The sequence below is a fragment of the Meriones unguiculatus genome, chromosome 21 (genome assembly GCF_030254825.1).
Source record: "Meriones unguiculatus strain TT.TT164.6M chromosome 21, Bangor_MerUng_6.1, whole genome shotgun sequence".
In the NCBI taxonomy this organism is placed as follows: Eukaryota; Metazoa; Chordata; class Mammalia; order Rodentia; family Muridae; genus Meriones; species Meriones unguiculatus.
Genome location: NC_083368.1, coordinates 4,295,070 through 4,310,337, shown reverse-complemented (window position 1 = coordinate 4,310,337; position 15,268 = coordinate 4,295,070). Strand labels below are relative to the sequence as shown.

Here is a 15,268-nt window from a genome sequence, read left to right as displayed (position 1 = left end):
CTGATTCTTGTGCATGGTAACAGGAACTAGCTTAATTTCATTCTTCTACATGTGGACAATCTGCTTTCTAACACCATTTGTTGAAGATACTGTCTTTTCTGCAGTGTGTATTATCTGTATCTCCAAGACCTAAGATTCAGGGATGATCCCAAATCATGGGATGCATGGATTTTAAGAGTCAGAAAACCAGGATATTTGATGTAAAATAGTGAGTGTTCTTGTTATTTGACAGGTAAGCTGTACCCATGAAACCTCAACAAGACCGGCATGAGAACACCTGACAATGTAGATTCTACATTGTACAATGTAGACAATGTAGGGGGGAAAAATCTCATGAGGTACCACCCCTAGATAAAGAACTCTAGGCAATTAATGGCTGCTGAGAGAGGGAAAATCAGTTTTCTCTGGGGACTAGGCCTCTGAGAGATAGGGTGTATAATCTTAAGTGGTCACTTCTAAACACACATACATAGGAGCAGTATTCAATGGATTCAGCAGGTTTTTATACACATGTACACAGACACACACATATGCAGGCAAGCACATGAAATTAAAGAAGTTAATATGAGAGGGAGGACACACAACAGGAGTTGAAGGTGAAGATGGAAGGGCGAGATGATGTAAATATAGTACTTGTGTTTAAAATTCTCAAAAACACTATAAAAATATAAATTTTAAAAAATTAAATAATTTATTAATGTTTTATTTGCATTAAGTATTGGCTTGTATACCCATACAACTTCATTCCCTACCAGGTATAACATTAACAAGTCTCTCAGGTAAAAGAGGGCTGAGTGGGAAAAGTTTAAGGCTTGATTTACTCTGCATAGAAACTTCACACACAAAACAATGATACTCTAAGATGGGCCAAATGGTTGAAGACCTCCTCCCTCCGTGGGTTAAAGGGAAGAATTTGGGCTTCTGATTGCAATCTTGAAAAGCTAAAAGGAGGAGAGCTAAGGCTGGTAAGAGCGGTTGTACCATTAAGTCTCCCCAAAGACCATCTGTAACCTACAGAAATATAAACTCCTTTTATAAACATAAACTCCTTTTATAAATGTAAACTTGCATTACAAAATATAGAGTCTTTATATGCAGCTGGAGGGAATGTAGTGAGTTTTACCACCATCCACAGACTTATAAAGGGCCTATACTCAATCCACATACTGCAATAGCTGTATTTTGGTGTGGTGTTTTCTGGCATCCTCTGCAACATATCTAGATTTAATGAATATATCATACAAATAAGAACTGTTTTTCACAGAATTATCAATGAACACAAATGTAAAGTTTAATACACTGGGAGCTAAAACAATTTCACAGTCCATGGGAGAAACATCTTTGGCTTCCCATCCTAAATCTTCTCTCTTCTATGTGATCTTCTTGCCTTCCTCACCAACACAGTCAAGCATTCTACCAAGTTACCAATATGTGAATAAAGACATTTTCCTTCACTCCTAGTTTGCCAGCTCACTCCTCCCAGTTAGACTTTCTGACCAACTTACTATGTGCACTATTCTCAATCAATGACTGTCTTGGCAGACACTCAGCAGAAATAAAATAGATTGTCAAATGGGTTAGAGTACATAGGAGAGGCCTGGACATATTCACAGGGAGTGAACTCCTAAGACCACAGTAAGGAGGAGGACTACAACTTTGAACTAAGATGCTCAGATTTCCCCAAACCCTTCTCTGCCTAAAGTAAAGTCTCCAAAAGAAGTGTTTTCCTAAATCCTTTCCAGACTGTCAACTTGAAGGGGGCCCACTCCAGTTGCAGACACTGACACAGAACTACCACATCTTCCATACACTGTCCTGAAAAAAATATCTTATTACATTTATCTGTGTGCATTATTGAGTATGTGTCTGCACACCCACTTGCTCGTGTAGGAAGCCAAACAACAACTTACAGAAGTCAGTTCTCTCCTTCTGCCATGTGGGACCTAAGGATTGAACTCAGGGTGGCTTTATGCACTGAGCCATGGTGTAGATTCAAGCCCTGATTATATTAAAGTGGTTTCTTTTCTCATAACTGCCCCTCCCCACTGCCCATTTCATGATGAACATGTTGAATGAGGAGGGTGAAGCATGGGTCTGTGGTCCTAGCACTCAGCAGGTTTAGGCGGGAGGATCTCAGGAATTCAAGGCCAGGTTGGGTATGGAGAGACCCTGTCTCAAATAATAAACGAGGAAATAGGCCCCAATTTTATCTCCCCCCTTTGATTTATACTTATCTCTCAATGTGCAGTTATAATTCCCTTTCTGACCTGGTTCTTCTCAATTCAATTCCCATATTCAACCTGAGAAGGAAAAAGAGTTTTCCCTCTATTATCCCATAGACAATGACATTCAGGGACTGAATCCTGAGTCCTGATGCTATCTATGTCTTACATTAAGATCAGGGAGAACCGGCTACAGGAACACACTGGCCAAAGCTCAAAATTAGCAGCCGTGAGCTAGCAAATAATATAAGAGATGACTTCCCAAAAACCTGGTTCTTGATGGAGAAAAGAGTTCACAAATACAAGTCTTTGTTTTCAGTATTGCAGATAATTAGGTTAAAAGCTATCTGCCCCAGAGCTGAGAGGGACAGGGGCATAGGTCCCATCCTAACCCAGCAGCTGTCTTCTATGGATAACTGGTAACAAAGAAAAAATTACTTTTCTCCAACAGAGTCTCACTGGGGTACAAACCACTGTTAAGACCAGGCCCTGTGCCCACTAGAAGATGCCCAACACAAAATGATTCAATGGCAGTATTGGAATTTCTCTGTCTCAGAATGGTTTGTCAGAGCATTTTTTTTTTAAACCTTACAGGTCCTTTGTTCTATATCATGGTTTCCAGTTTTGTGTTTTCATGGGATTTTTGCATGAGTAAATGTATGCTTATATAAGTGTTTTTTGAGCTTTTTCTTTGGCTCTGTTTTTGTTTGTTTTGTTCTATTCTGCTGTGTTTTCCTATTATCTAATTTTATTTTATTTTATTTTATTACCATTATTATTCTTTAGATGTCTGTTTTGGGTAGGTAGGGGTTGTGTGAGGGGAAACGATAATCGAAATATGTTGCATTTTTAAAAATCTATTTTCAATTAAAAAAAATGTCTCCACTTCCTTCTGCTTCCCTCAGGAACACTCAGGAGACAGACTGTAAGGAGAATCAAACACTGCCCACCAACACATTCACCTAATGCATATGAAGCACCCGAATCAGGGAATGTGACTGAGAAATTCAGACTTCCTTAATTTCAATTCAATTTCTACATATGATATTGAATTAGATAATGCAAGCTTATATTATTTCTAGTTTGGGGATATATTTTTATTTTTGGATTATTTATAAACAACTTTATAAAGCTGTAAGATTTTCTATCTTATATCAAATAAGTTCATTCCTGCATTTATAAATAGTACAAAACAGGGCTGGTGAAACACTGGGTAGTAGTTGCTGCTTAATAACCTAAATTTAATCCCCAGAACCCACAGGTTTCAGGGAAAAGAACCAACTCCAAGTTGTCTTTTGACCTCCCCACATTCATTGTGTCAGGCACACATGCAAGCACGTACTCACACATGCATGCACACAGAGATGTTTAAGAAGTCTTAAAGGAGTATTATATTTCTTTCAAAATTATCAAACGCCTAAATAAAATTTAAAGTGAACACCTGCTAGGTAACTGCTACATTCTTCCAGCTGGAAATAACAAATCTGTAACATCAGCAAAGTTCGTAGAGCCTAAAGAAAATACTCTGCTTTCACAACTGTCTTCTATTTGCTGAAATCAATCTGTTTCCTCAGGCAAAACAAATGAGGGGAATCACAAAGAATCAGGTCTTACCTCTAAAGAGAAGCCATACAATTTTATCAAGCACCAAATTTATTACTGAGGTGAATTTCATACTGTTTTGTCGTACTACTTTTTCTATTTGTATTCCAAACACAAACAAGAGAAAAGGAAAAAAAGCAAAACAACATAACATTAATAGGTACCACAGCATCTACTTAAAGCTCTCCTTATGAGTTTGAAAGGTCACTAATTATGAATACAAATATTTAAGTTACAGCTTTAACTACTCAGCCCAGATCACAGAACCAGAACTTTCTAGCAAAGGCCTTTACCTTCAGCTCTCTCTTATGTATCTGTAAATGCAAGACTCCTGCTCATACTTGCATTTCCTTTAGATTACCTTGCAAACCTACAATTTCTAGAAAAAAAAAAAGAAAAGAAAAGAAAAATCAGGCAAACCTATAATCCCAGCACTTGGGAAATAGAAGGAGGAGGATCATCCTCCTTACTACTTAGAGTTAGTGGTATTAAGTAAGAGTAAGAGTAATGCCTGATGCGTCTAAAACAAAAAGGGGGAACTGTAGAGAGCTGCGTAATGCCACGCCTGAAAGATGGAGCTGGTTTCCGCCTTCCACCTTCCCAATGGTGAGTGCTCTCTGTCACAAACAACTCCTCATTTGGCTAAGGCCGAGGATCTGGCTTGCTTCCATGTATGTGGACCTATCTGCATTGCCCACGTGGCATGCTGAGGTTGGCTACCCAGAGGCTATTTAAAGTGGGCTGGCTTTCCCCAGGGTCAGAAGATTGTTCAAGGTTCCTGAATAAACTACATTGAAAAAAAAAAAAAAAAAAAGAAAGAAAATACAGAACAAAAAAAAAAAAAAAGAGTAAGAGTAAGTACAAGACCATCCCTTACTAGTTTATGAGATAGTGTCTCAACAAGACAAAATTAATTACAAGTATAATTCGTAATTCAGAAAAACTGAATTTGCCAGCAGATTATAGCTACTGCCTTTTTCTCAATGATTCCTATAAATAAAAGACACACAATGTGCCACAGATATTAAAATTACTAGCCATCGGGGGAAGGATGAGATCTTAAAGCTCAACTAGGAATATAGTGGTTGTTACTAAACTACATTAAAATATAGACGGAAAATAAACATAAATGGGGAAATTGGCTTCCGGTTTTTGAAAGGTAAGGACATAAACAATACCATCTTAGAATTCCAACCCTAACCCTAGTTGTCTTCCTGGGAAGATGAAGAGCAGGGAAGGAGGAGTGATCAAAGAATTTTAGATCCTCCAATCCAAAGCAAAACCAAGAGAACCAGGCAAATATGAAGTTCAATTTCTGAATTAGAATTTTGCAGGAAGCTACAGAGCATGGGCTCTACAACTCAGTCCTTCCCCAAGAGTCAAATATGTGTCTAATAATGTCTGCTACATTAAAGTCAATATGCCTGTTCATTTCCAGTTTTTAATTCAATAAATGTAATCACAATCAGATGTCAATAAGTGTAAATAGCAAATCAGGTCAGTATCAGCACTGTTTCTCAAATTATCACATCATCTTAAATCCAATAAAGCATTGTAGGAGATCCCAGCCTCACAGCTGGCAGAGCAACAATCATGGTGAGGAAAACAATAAAACACAGTAGACATGGCTTTAGAAGGCAGTGGGTTAAAACTTCTTAAGAATGACCAACTGCCTTACTTTCTTACACATTTACACATACTCAAACCTTGGGGAAAGTTTCCAACTGACAATTACCACAACAAACCTTTAGGCATGGCTACATCAAAATTCCCTTGCAAGGTTCATCTCTTTCCAAAAGCAGCTGTGACCTTTGCCCTAAGAATGAGTTCTATTGGCTGGTAAACAATGCTCAGGTTAAGGGCCTAGGGAGGAATGGATTCTAATAAACATAAGGATGGTTCTACTGACTCAGAGGATTGCTCAGGATATTGGAGGATTTGGTTAAAGGCTGGCTCCATAGATTAGCAAAAGATACCAGGTTATCAGACAACATGCACTCCAGGCTTCTGGATAAATGGTGTCATCTGCTTCCTCTGAAGAAGAAAGCTGGCATGTTTACAACTCTGGTTTCTAGTGCTTGGTGCAAGCTGTGCCCTCTGCAATACACCTCTGCAGTCCTGTGCCACTGCTAACAGGAGTAGCATCAACACTTATTTGAAATTTTCCTCAACACTTCACCATTATAAATTCAACAAAAGGTTAAAGAAACAGAGGGAGTGTCTTAAATTCTGTGCCCATTACATTGTGTTCTGAACATTAAAAAAGCAAAGGAAATAAAAATATTGTGCAGGACTTTCATTTATTTTGAGAAGGAAGAGGCAAGTTTAAAGACTTGCCCAAAGATAACGCTGAGGAGAAAAGGCTTCACAACTGATGTAAGGACACTGAAAATCTCAGAGTCTCTACACAACCTCCTTTCATATACATTCAGTTATCAGTCTGTATACGGCTTAATGAAGTTGCTAAGCTAAAAAATATTCCTAGTTCCCTACCAGAGCCTCATAAACAGATGCTAATCTGTGGAGTGTTTGTCTTATAATACTTATCAGATCAACATTTGATTAAAAAAACAAAAACTGGCCATACAGACGGCCTCTGAAAGGCTCTGTCCTGCAGACTATCAAGCAGATGCTGAGACTTATGGCCAACCTTTGAGGAGATTGCAGAGAATCTTATGAAAGAAGTGGGAGTTAGTAAGACCTGGAGGGGACAGGAGGTCCACAAGGAGAGCAACAGATCCAAAAAATCTGGGCACAGGGGTCTTTCCTGAGACTGATACTCCAACCAAGTAGCATGCATGGAGATAACCCAGAACCCCTGCACAGATGTAGCCCATGACAGTTCAGTGTCCAAGTGGGTTCCATAGTAATGGGAACAGGGACAGTCTCTGACATAATCTGATTGTCCTGTTCTTTGATCACCTCCCCCTGAGGAGAGAGCAGCCTTACCAGGCCACAGAGGAAGACAATTCAGCCACTCCTGATGAGACCTAATTGACTAGGATCAGAAGGAAGGAAAAGAAGTCCTCCCCTACCAGTGGACTTGGGAAGGGGCATGCGTGGAGAAGGAGGAGGAAAGGAGGGTGTGGGAGGGAAGGAGGGAGGGAACTACAGGGGGGATACAAAGTAAATAAAGTGTAATTAATAAAAAAATAAAATTAAATTAAAAAATTAAACAACAATAAAAAAACTGGCCATCCACTCAGACTCCTAAATCTTGCCAATTTTATCTCTTTCTCATATTAAAGGGCACCTGAATTGAGGTCGATCATCAGGTCTTACCTAATACAGGAAGCTGAATGTAGTAGTAGTCTGGGTGGAGATCACACGTGGAGGGAGAGACTCTACGAGCATGCACAGATGCAAAGGCCCTGGATTCTACGCACAGCATGAAACAGAGACTCGGAGGCTGCCTGGGACCAGAAACAAACTCAGTTTTCAGTATCATTCTAAATGGACATAAGCAGAGTGCCAGGTTTGAGACGTGAGCGTGAGCCTTTAAGTGTTTGTGATACTAGAGAAGGAAATATTCGGAAAATGACGGTAGTGGTGAATGTGCAACAATGCATAGCATCACACCTGTGTCAAAAGCTGGGACAATTTGAGCAGCAAATCAAATAGGGATAATATTGGATTATGACCTGTGGCAAGCCGTGGCTATTAGGCTATTAAGTTGCCGAGCCTAAAAGATGGCACCTGCCGGATGTACTGACTGCTGATAAACAAAATTTGGTCAAGGCGAGCGTGGCACTGGCCCATTGGCTGCCTGCTGCAGGTCTGATGAGTGAGCGTGGTTGGCTGTGATTGGCTGATGTGGTTGCCTATATAATTGGGAAGGGCCAGGGGTATGGGGGGAGAAGAAGCTTGCAAAGGCCTGACTAAACTGCTTGAGGAAGAACTGGTGGTTGCGTCTTCCTTGCTGGTCGAGGCGGTCATGACAATGACCCAAAAAACAAAATCAAATTCCACAAGTCAAAACTGACATAAATAGTTAAATAAGGAAAGGTAATGCTAACTGTTCCTTAGAGAAACAAAAGAGTGAAGCTCCTTTAAAATATATATCACTAAAACAATTAAAAAGTGCAACATGTTCCCCAAGTGGGTGCCCAAATCACTGACCAGCAATTTAAGGAGAAACAAGAAACAAAGTGTATCTCCTCAGACACACTTGATTCATAAAGGGAAAAGTGAACTTGTTACACCCAGTTTGCAAGCCCCCAAAGATCTACAGGAATCAACTCTGTTGCAAAACACATGAGGGTCTTTTTATTGTAAATTACAAGCTGCAACTTGGGCCCACAACACCCACCGCCGAGGGGTGGGAGCTGAGCGCGCTGCGCCCAGATTAGTTGGGTGATATATAGATTCTGGTCCCTCCCAGCATGCCCAAGGCAGGGGCGATTCCTGCCTGCAAGCATCTATTGGTCAAAATGCTACATTTTGTGTTGACTGGCTATATAGGAAGGTCCCCAGACCATAACGACCTGGTGTCCCTCCCTAGGGGATGGGCCAGTTTCTTAGCAACTGTTTCTCTCGTGGGTGGGGAAAGAATGCAGTAAGGTGGTCCTTCCCCTCAGGGCATTACTAGACTTCTCCACCCACATAGTTCAGGCCTTAATAATAGTTGCTAATTTTTTATCTTTTTGGTCTCTCAAACTCCATCATCAAAGTGATTATCGGCAAGATGATATATCGGCCTCTCACACCCCTGGGATACTAATAGGATACACTTAGGCAAGACTTTATTTCATGAAACTGTTCCTCCAAATCAGAGAAAGTATCGAATACAAAGGAGATGTACTGTACACATTCATCCTCTCTCCCGTTGAGATCAGGAATAAAATAAGGTGTGGTTTATACATTGAAAGCATACATATTAAAAGAAACCAAACATATAGTAATTAATTATAATGTGGCAAGTTCACATGAATCCTAGATAAGAACAATGGAAAGATAAAAGAAAGTGAAATCCAGTGATGGGCACTACAGTACTGCGCTAACATCAGATGGTTAGCTCGGCCAGCTGTGGTAGCTACGCATGGTACCAGCGACTGCTCGGGACTAGGCAGCTGTGTTCTTTATTTGCAGCTTTTTTAGTTAAGTCAACAAATGCCTCAAAATTAAGACTAATAAAAATAAACAACATTTTCAATGTTTATATTGAAAGCATAATTTTTAATTTTGAAGACATTTTAAATCCAAATTTATATAATTCAGTCAAACTTATATTATTGCAGAGTACTATTTTATAAAAAAAAAAAACATATAAAATGTCTTGAAACTCATAATTTATGATTAGCTGAAGCTGCCCTCCTATCACCCAAGCTTCAGAGAATACCTCTGACCTATGATGAGAGAATATAACCTGGCATTCTATTGCATCTTTTCACACTTGGAGTGAAAGAATGAAGGAAAGGGTGGCAATTCTTTTCTGTTGAAAGCGCAAGCCTCTTGAATAATCTCTAAGAGGAAAAGCTGTTATTGGAGATAAGTACTTATGACCTTTGGGGATAACTACTCTGCTTCCACAGGTGGAGTGCTGAAGAAAGATTGAGCGCATTTTCCTGGGAGAAGGGAGATCTGTATCTATATCTGGAATTCAAGATGTAATGCACATTTAGGGAAATTAAGTAGCTAAAAGTACTGGAAAGGACCCACTGCCTAAGGTGGCTACTTCTTCACTTTGTAAACCAGTCCCATGCATGCCAAATAAATTATTTTTTTTTTTTAGCATAGATTTAAAGGTGGTGGTGAGTGGGCTGGTATGAATTTAAAACTATACTATTAATTTTAGTCACAACAAGTTATACTACTAGATTGCAGCCTGTTGCTCTGTAACTTAAGTATACATTTTACTACTTAAAGTCTCACAGGAGGTATACTGGATATTTGAAACACACAGTTTCTCTTCTACACTCACAAAAAGGAACATTCTTGTAACTGGATTGGCACATACACCTTGTAACTTCCCACAAACACCAGCTTTGGTATCCAATAGTCCAACAATATGTATTAACTCTATCTACTTAGCCATCAAATAAGGGCTCAGTCCCATAAGATGACCCCTTCTTCAGACAGCAATCCAAGTAGTGGGCTGTTAGCTGTACTGCTAAATGACTGGTTATAAAAGCTTTTCCCACAGCCTCCCTTGGGTTGGATAAAAATGACAGGTTCACAGAATGCAGAGAGACACTGTTCTTAGTTTACAAAGGACATTGATAGCTGAGCTGTCAATCTATAATCTATAATCTCAGCAGTAGATCTATAATCTATAATCTCAGCAGGGGAAAGGGGATGGCTGCAAGTTCAAGGCCAGCCTGCTCTAGATAGCAAGTTCCAGGCTAACAACAGCTAGCTACATGGTGAGAACCTTTCACAAAAGCACAAACTCAAACAAAAGAATAGACATAAGTGGCTATTAGACATAAAATATAGGATAAACGTACTAAAATCTGTACACCTAAGGAAGCTAATCAAGGAGGATGACTCTGGCTAAGATACTCAATCCCCATTCAGAAAGTCTGGGCACAGGGGTCTTTTCTGAGACTGTATTTTAGACACACATAAATATAATTTAAATAATAAAATAAATATGTTATTACAGATAAATATATTTTACTCCAGCCAAGGACCATTCATGGATATAACCTAGAACCCCTGCACAAATGTAGCCCATGGCAGTTCAGTGTCCAAGTGGATAATAGTAATGGGGACAAGGACTGTCTCTGACAAGAACTGATTGGCCTGCTCTTTGATCACCTCCCCCTAAGGGGGGAGCAGCCTTACCAGGCCACAGAGGAAGACAATGCAGCCACTACTGATGAGACCTGATAGACTAGGATCAGAGGGAAGGGGAGGAGGACCTCCCTTATCAGTGAAGTGAGGGAGAGAGAGTGGGACTGGAAGGGCAGGAGGGAGGGAGCTACAGGGGGGATGCAAAGTGAATAAATTGTAATTAATAAAATAATAAAAAGAAATAATAAAAAAGAATAGTTGTTATAAAGGACAGGAATGAATGACAAGAAAAATATCTACTCTCAGGAACACCAGTTATGGTCCTCAGCAAGACAGCTTTTAACTTTTATCCCACATAGCTGAGAGATGTCCCAGTCCCAGGGTATCAATGCGTTTATCAGGCAAGTGAATCTTTCTGTTCAGATATTACTACTGAAGTTTTATAAAGTTGAACCACCAGCCTCCTTTCCTTCCTCCCTTTCCAGAGGTCCACAGGTGGAGCCAAAGTCTTAATTCTCATCACCAGGCATTTCTGAGACTGTACCCACCCTAAGGCTATCTTTGAGCCCCATCCTAGGCTACCTCACTCATACAAACTGGGATGTGAACAAAGTAGGCCCTCTGGCTGGGGTTTGGGGGTGTAACTCAGTGATGAATCTTTGGAACCCAACCTCATTAAGAATAACAAAAGACACAAAATGTCAGAAGATACTAAGACTTAATTTTGGGATATCTCTGACTAGGAAGAGGGAAAGATCAAATATATTTTGTACTGTGCCACAGTAACGCCATCCACATTATGGAAAGGGAGCAAAGGGTCAGAGAGATTATTAATCTAAGTTAGATCACAGGGTGTTAGATAACAGGGGGTCTCTTAGCTTCCCTACCACTGCCGGTACATACAGAAATAATGGGGAAGTCCTATTTTCTCCATTTCTACTCTTCCTGCAACTGTATTCTTCCTGTGTTTATAACTAGTAATTGTTAGAAACAAATTTGTACTAATTTAAAGCAAGAGGCTAAAACTACAAATAAAGTTGCAGATTAAAATGCAGCCTAAATTAATGTCTATCAGTGTATCAATTTAATGTCTTTGTGATACCTAAAATAGGACCCACTAGCTATATGTGACTTGAAATGTGGATAGTATGAACTAAGTTGTACTGTAAATAAGACATACAAGAGATTTTAATTATTATAAAATGCTATCTCAATGAGTTTCATATGGATGGCAATTGTAAATTATATTTAATATAGTATTTTAGACACACATAAATATAATTTAAATAATAAAATAAATATGTTATTACAGATAAATATATTTTATAGTTTCTAAACAATATGTTGTCTTCGGTCGCTAGCACTTTAAACTTTTTCCAGGTCATGACTCTATTCGCTTAATACTTACATAGTATGAAAGCTTGAACAACTTAATCATTTAACATTTCTAGTGACAAGTCAGACAAAAACACGAAATATTCACAGCCCACTTTCCTGGAACTTCAACTGACTCATTCAGGGTCCCTTAAATAAAATATGGGTCATGCTAACAAACTCCTGTATTTCCTGGTCTTAAGAAGAAACTGTAGTACAGATGTGAAGTAGTTTATTTAACAATGACAGAAAAGGAATGGCACAGTACATAGGGCAAAGTTCATTCTGTGTTTCCCAATCAACTCATGTTCTCTTCTTCCTGCATGCCTTTATAGTGAGCTACTCTGAGGACTTGCAGGATATACAGAAAATGTACGTTCATGGACCAAGGACACAACTCAGTCAGTAGAGTACTTGCAAACATTAAGACCTGAGTTGTTATCCCAATGCTGGTGAGGTAGCAGTAGGCAGAGAAAGGGCTAACTGATAAGCCAGCCAAGTCTACCCCGTGAGCTCCAGACTAGTGTGGGACCCTCTCAGAAAACAGGGTGACATAGTGGGTGGCCTATGAAAGGACACCTGAGGTTGTCCTCTGCCCTCCCCCCAACATACTTAGGTTAGGCAGAGAGGAGGGAGAGAAGAAAGAAGATGAAGGGAAGGAATGGGAGGAGAAAGAGTAAGATAAAAAAAAAAAAGAGAGCGACTGACAGACATGCTGAACACTGATAAAAGCTCAGTACCCCTTTTCGCCTGGGAACTCTAGATTTCCTTCTCTATGAATTTGTGCTTAAAATGCCTGCCTGGTAGCTTGGCTGTGAGCATGACAGTGGCTGTGAAAACATTCCATACAGAAAGCCGTTTAGACCATGCTAAAGTCTACTCCTTGTAATTATTCCAAGGAGATGAAGATTTTAAGTCAAATTAATGGAATGGCTCATGAAAGGTGAAATGCTTTCTTCTCCTTTTAAAATAACTCTGCTGTTCCTTACTTTCTGTCCCTTCTTTTCTCCAGTATAATCACCGGTGAGCCGCAAACCAGGACAGATCTGCTGGGCAAGGACAGTTAGGAGTCCTAGAGCCCTCAGAGGCTCTTCTCGTTCTTTGTAAACATCCACCTGGAGGTCTTCAGAGGGAAGCCACAAAACTTAGTACTTCCTAGAAACTTCCTCTTTACCCTGCAGGAGAACTTGAATTTAGGAATGGTCACTTACCGGATGCGACCTGAGCTTAACTTTTAGCCATTCCCCCAGGCTCAACAGTCACAACCCAGAGATCAACCCAGCTTCCATAGGGTCTCTAATCTTATCAAGATAGCATTTGCTCTTCCTGAGAAAATACTCAACATACTCGTTGAGATTAATCATCACTGGAGCGGGAAATTACTGTCTATCCATATCCATTCATCTATATTTTAAACAACTGCTATACTACCACCATTGATTCCCTAAATACTTCATTTGTCTTTGTAAATAAATCATGAGATCAAAATCTCTCAATGGCTTCCCAGCAAATGGGTAACAACAGTAAAGCAAAGGCAAAAATCAACGATAAAACAAAGACTCAACTATCCACAGAAAGTTTTTCAGTGTTATTTTAGTAACTACTGTAAAAAGCTGGTTACCTTTTTAAGTTAATTATTAGAACTCAATGACAATAACTTCGTGATGGTTCCATGGAATGGCTGGTGCAGGAGAATATATAAGCTCGAGATACAAGCTAGCCTATAAATCATAGAAATATCTCCACTCTACGGACAACAAAACAAAACAAAAAACAGTAAAAGTAGACAATTGTAAAAAGCAATAAGGATGCAGTATATCGACGAATGAAATTGTCAAAGAACAAAATGTAAGGCAAAAATTAACAATAAAAGTAAGGCTCAATCTCCACAGAGAGGGAGCCAAGGAACAAGACACCTAAAATTGACAAACTTTAGGCTTCGCAGGTGGGGTAGAGTGGGGTGTTAAGAACAGGTGGTTCAGTCCCCTTGAAAACTTCTCCACCTATGGTACTGACTTCACTCAGCCAGTTTAATCAATCCGTCCAAGAGCACCTACACCTTTCAAACATTTGGAGCAAATCGGGTTGGACTTTATCCTCACGTCCTGAACAGTAAGACCCGCTATCACCACACAAGCGTCTGGGGGAGAAATGACCAAAGTGTCAGTTCGCATTTCCTACTCACTTTCAGAATCTATTCCGGAGACGCAGCGGCCCCCTTGCCCGCACTGCTCGACCCGCAGTCCCGCTACTCCTGCTCGGCTCCAGGCACACTCACCGGGCCTCCCGCACTCTGCTCGCCTTGCAGTCCGGGGAGGAGCAGCGACTAAGCTGCTCGGACTTGCACGCTGACCTGCACACGCCCGCCTGCCCGGAGTGTCTGCTCGCCTTCTCAGGCGCCTAAGGCTCGGCCGGTGACGTCAGCTTGCGCCGCCGGGCCAATAGTGCTCAGGGAAGCCTTACCCAGGAGCCGCTGGACACACGTGGGCGGGGGGCTTCCTGCACTGTGGAGGAGGCCAGGCCCTGCGCTTGGGGTCACCTAGTTCCTTCACTCTCCTGAACTTGGAGGAATCGCAAGATCGCGAAGATTCAACTTAGGCAAATTACTATTATGATCGAGGCAGGCTGCACCCTGTGTGCACTTTCCCGGGATTTATGGAGATGGGGTAGATGGCCTCCTGATGAGAGAAGGGGCTCTGCTCCTCAAGTTACCCGAGTCCTCCCTTGTTTGGAGACTTTACCAGACAGCTGCCAAGAATGGAAGGACCCTTTGCTAGAAGTTGGGGACTTATCTTAGGTGGATGTACGACTAGAGTAGGGGCAGTTCAACGCCTTAGAAAGACAGATATAACCTGGAAGACAGGAAATTCACCTCTCATGCGTGCGAAACTTCCAAAGTTCAGGTAATCCTGAGGAGTACCAGCTATGGCTGCAGTCTTAGGGTCTCCATTGCTGTGCTGAAACACCATAGCCAAAAACAACTTGGGGGGACAAGGGGTTATTCTGTTTACACTTGCACACCAGTCAACCATTGAAAGCAATCAGGGCAGGAACTCACAGGCAAGAATCTGGAGGCAGGAGCTGACACAGAGGAGTGCTGCTTACTGGCTCCCTCACTTTGTCCTGTTTTGTTTTTATGATAGAATTCAAAACCACAAGCCCAGGATAGTGCCCACCTGCAATGGGCTGGGCCCTCACTAATTAAGAAAATGCCTTCCAGGCTTGCCTACAGCCGCATCTTAAGGAGGCTTTCCCAGTTAAGATTCCCTGTTCTCAGATGGCTCTAGCTTGTGGTAAGTTGACAATTGTGAACTTGTGAACTTCAATACAACACT

The 15,268-nt window shown here is 40.7% G+C and overlaps 1 protein-coding gene across 6 annotated transcripts in view; it reads right to left on the bottom strand.

Annotated features, from left to right (window-relative positions):
• Abcg2 (ATP binding cassette subfamily G member 2 (Junior blood group)) overlaps nucleotides 1-15,268 on the bottom strand; it is a 114,504-nt gene that overhangs the window by 42,391 nt on the left and 56,845 nt on the right. The window contains exons 1-2 of one of the 6 annotated variants that reach the window (XM_060374179.1): nucleotides 14,119-14,331; nucleotides 7,107-7,237 (exon numbers count right to left, since the gene is read on the bottom strand). The exons of 2 other annotated variants lie outside the window; for them this stretch is intronic. The gene's annotated coding sequence lies outside the window, so the exon portion shown is untranslated. Of the gene's footprint in view, nucleotides 1-7,106; nucleotides 7,238-12,922; nucleotides 12,939-14,118; nucleotides 14,364-15,268 lie in introns of those variants that run through there. 3 more of the 6 variants (XM_060374178.1, XM_060374177.1, XM_060374183.1) reach the window with 3 other exon arrangements.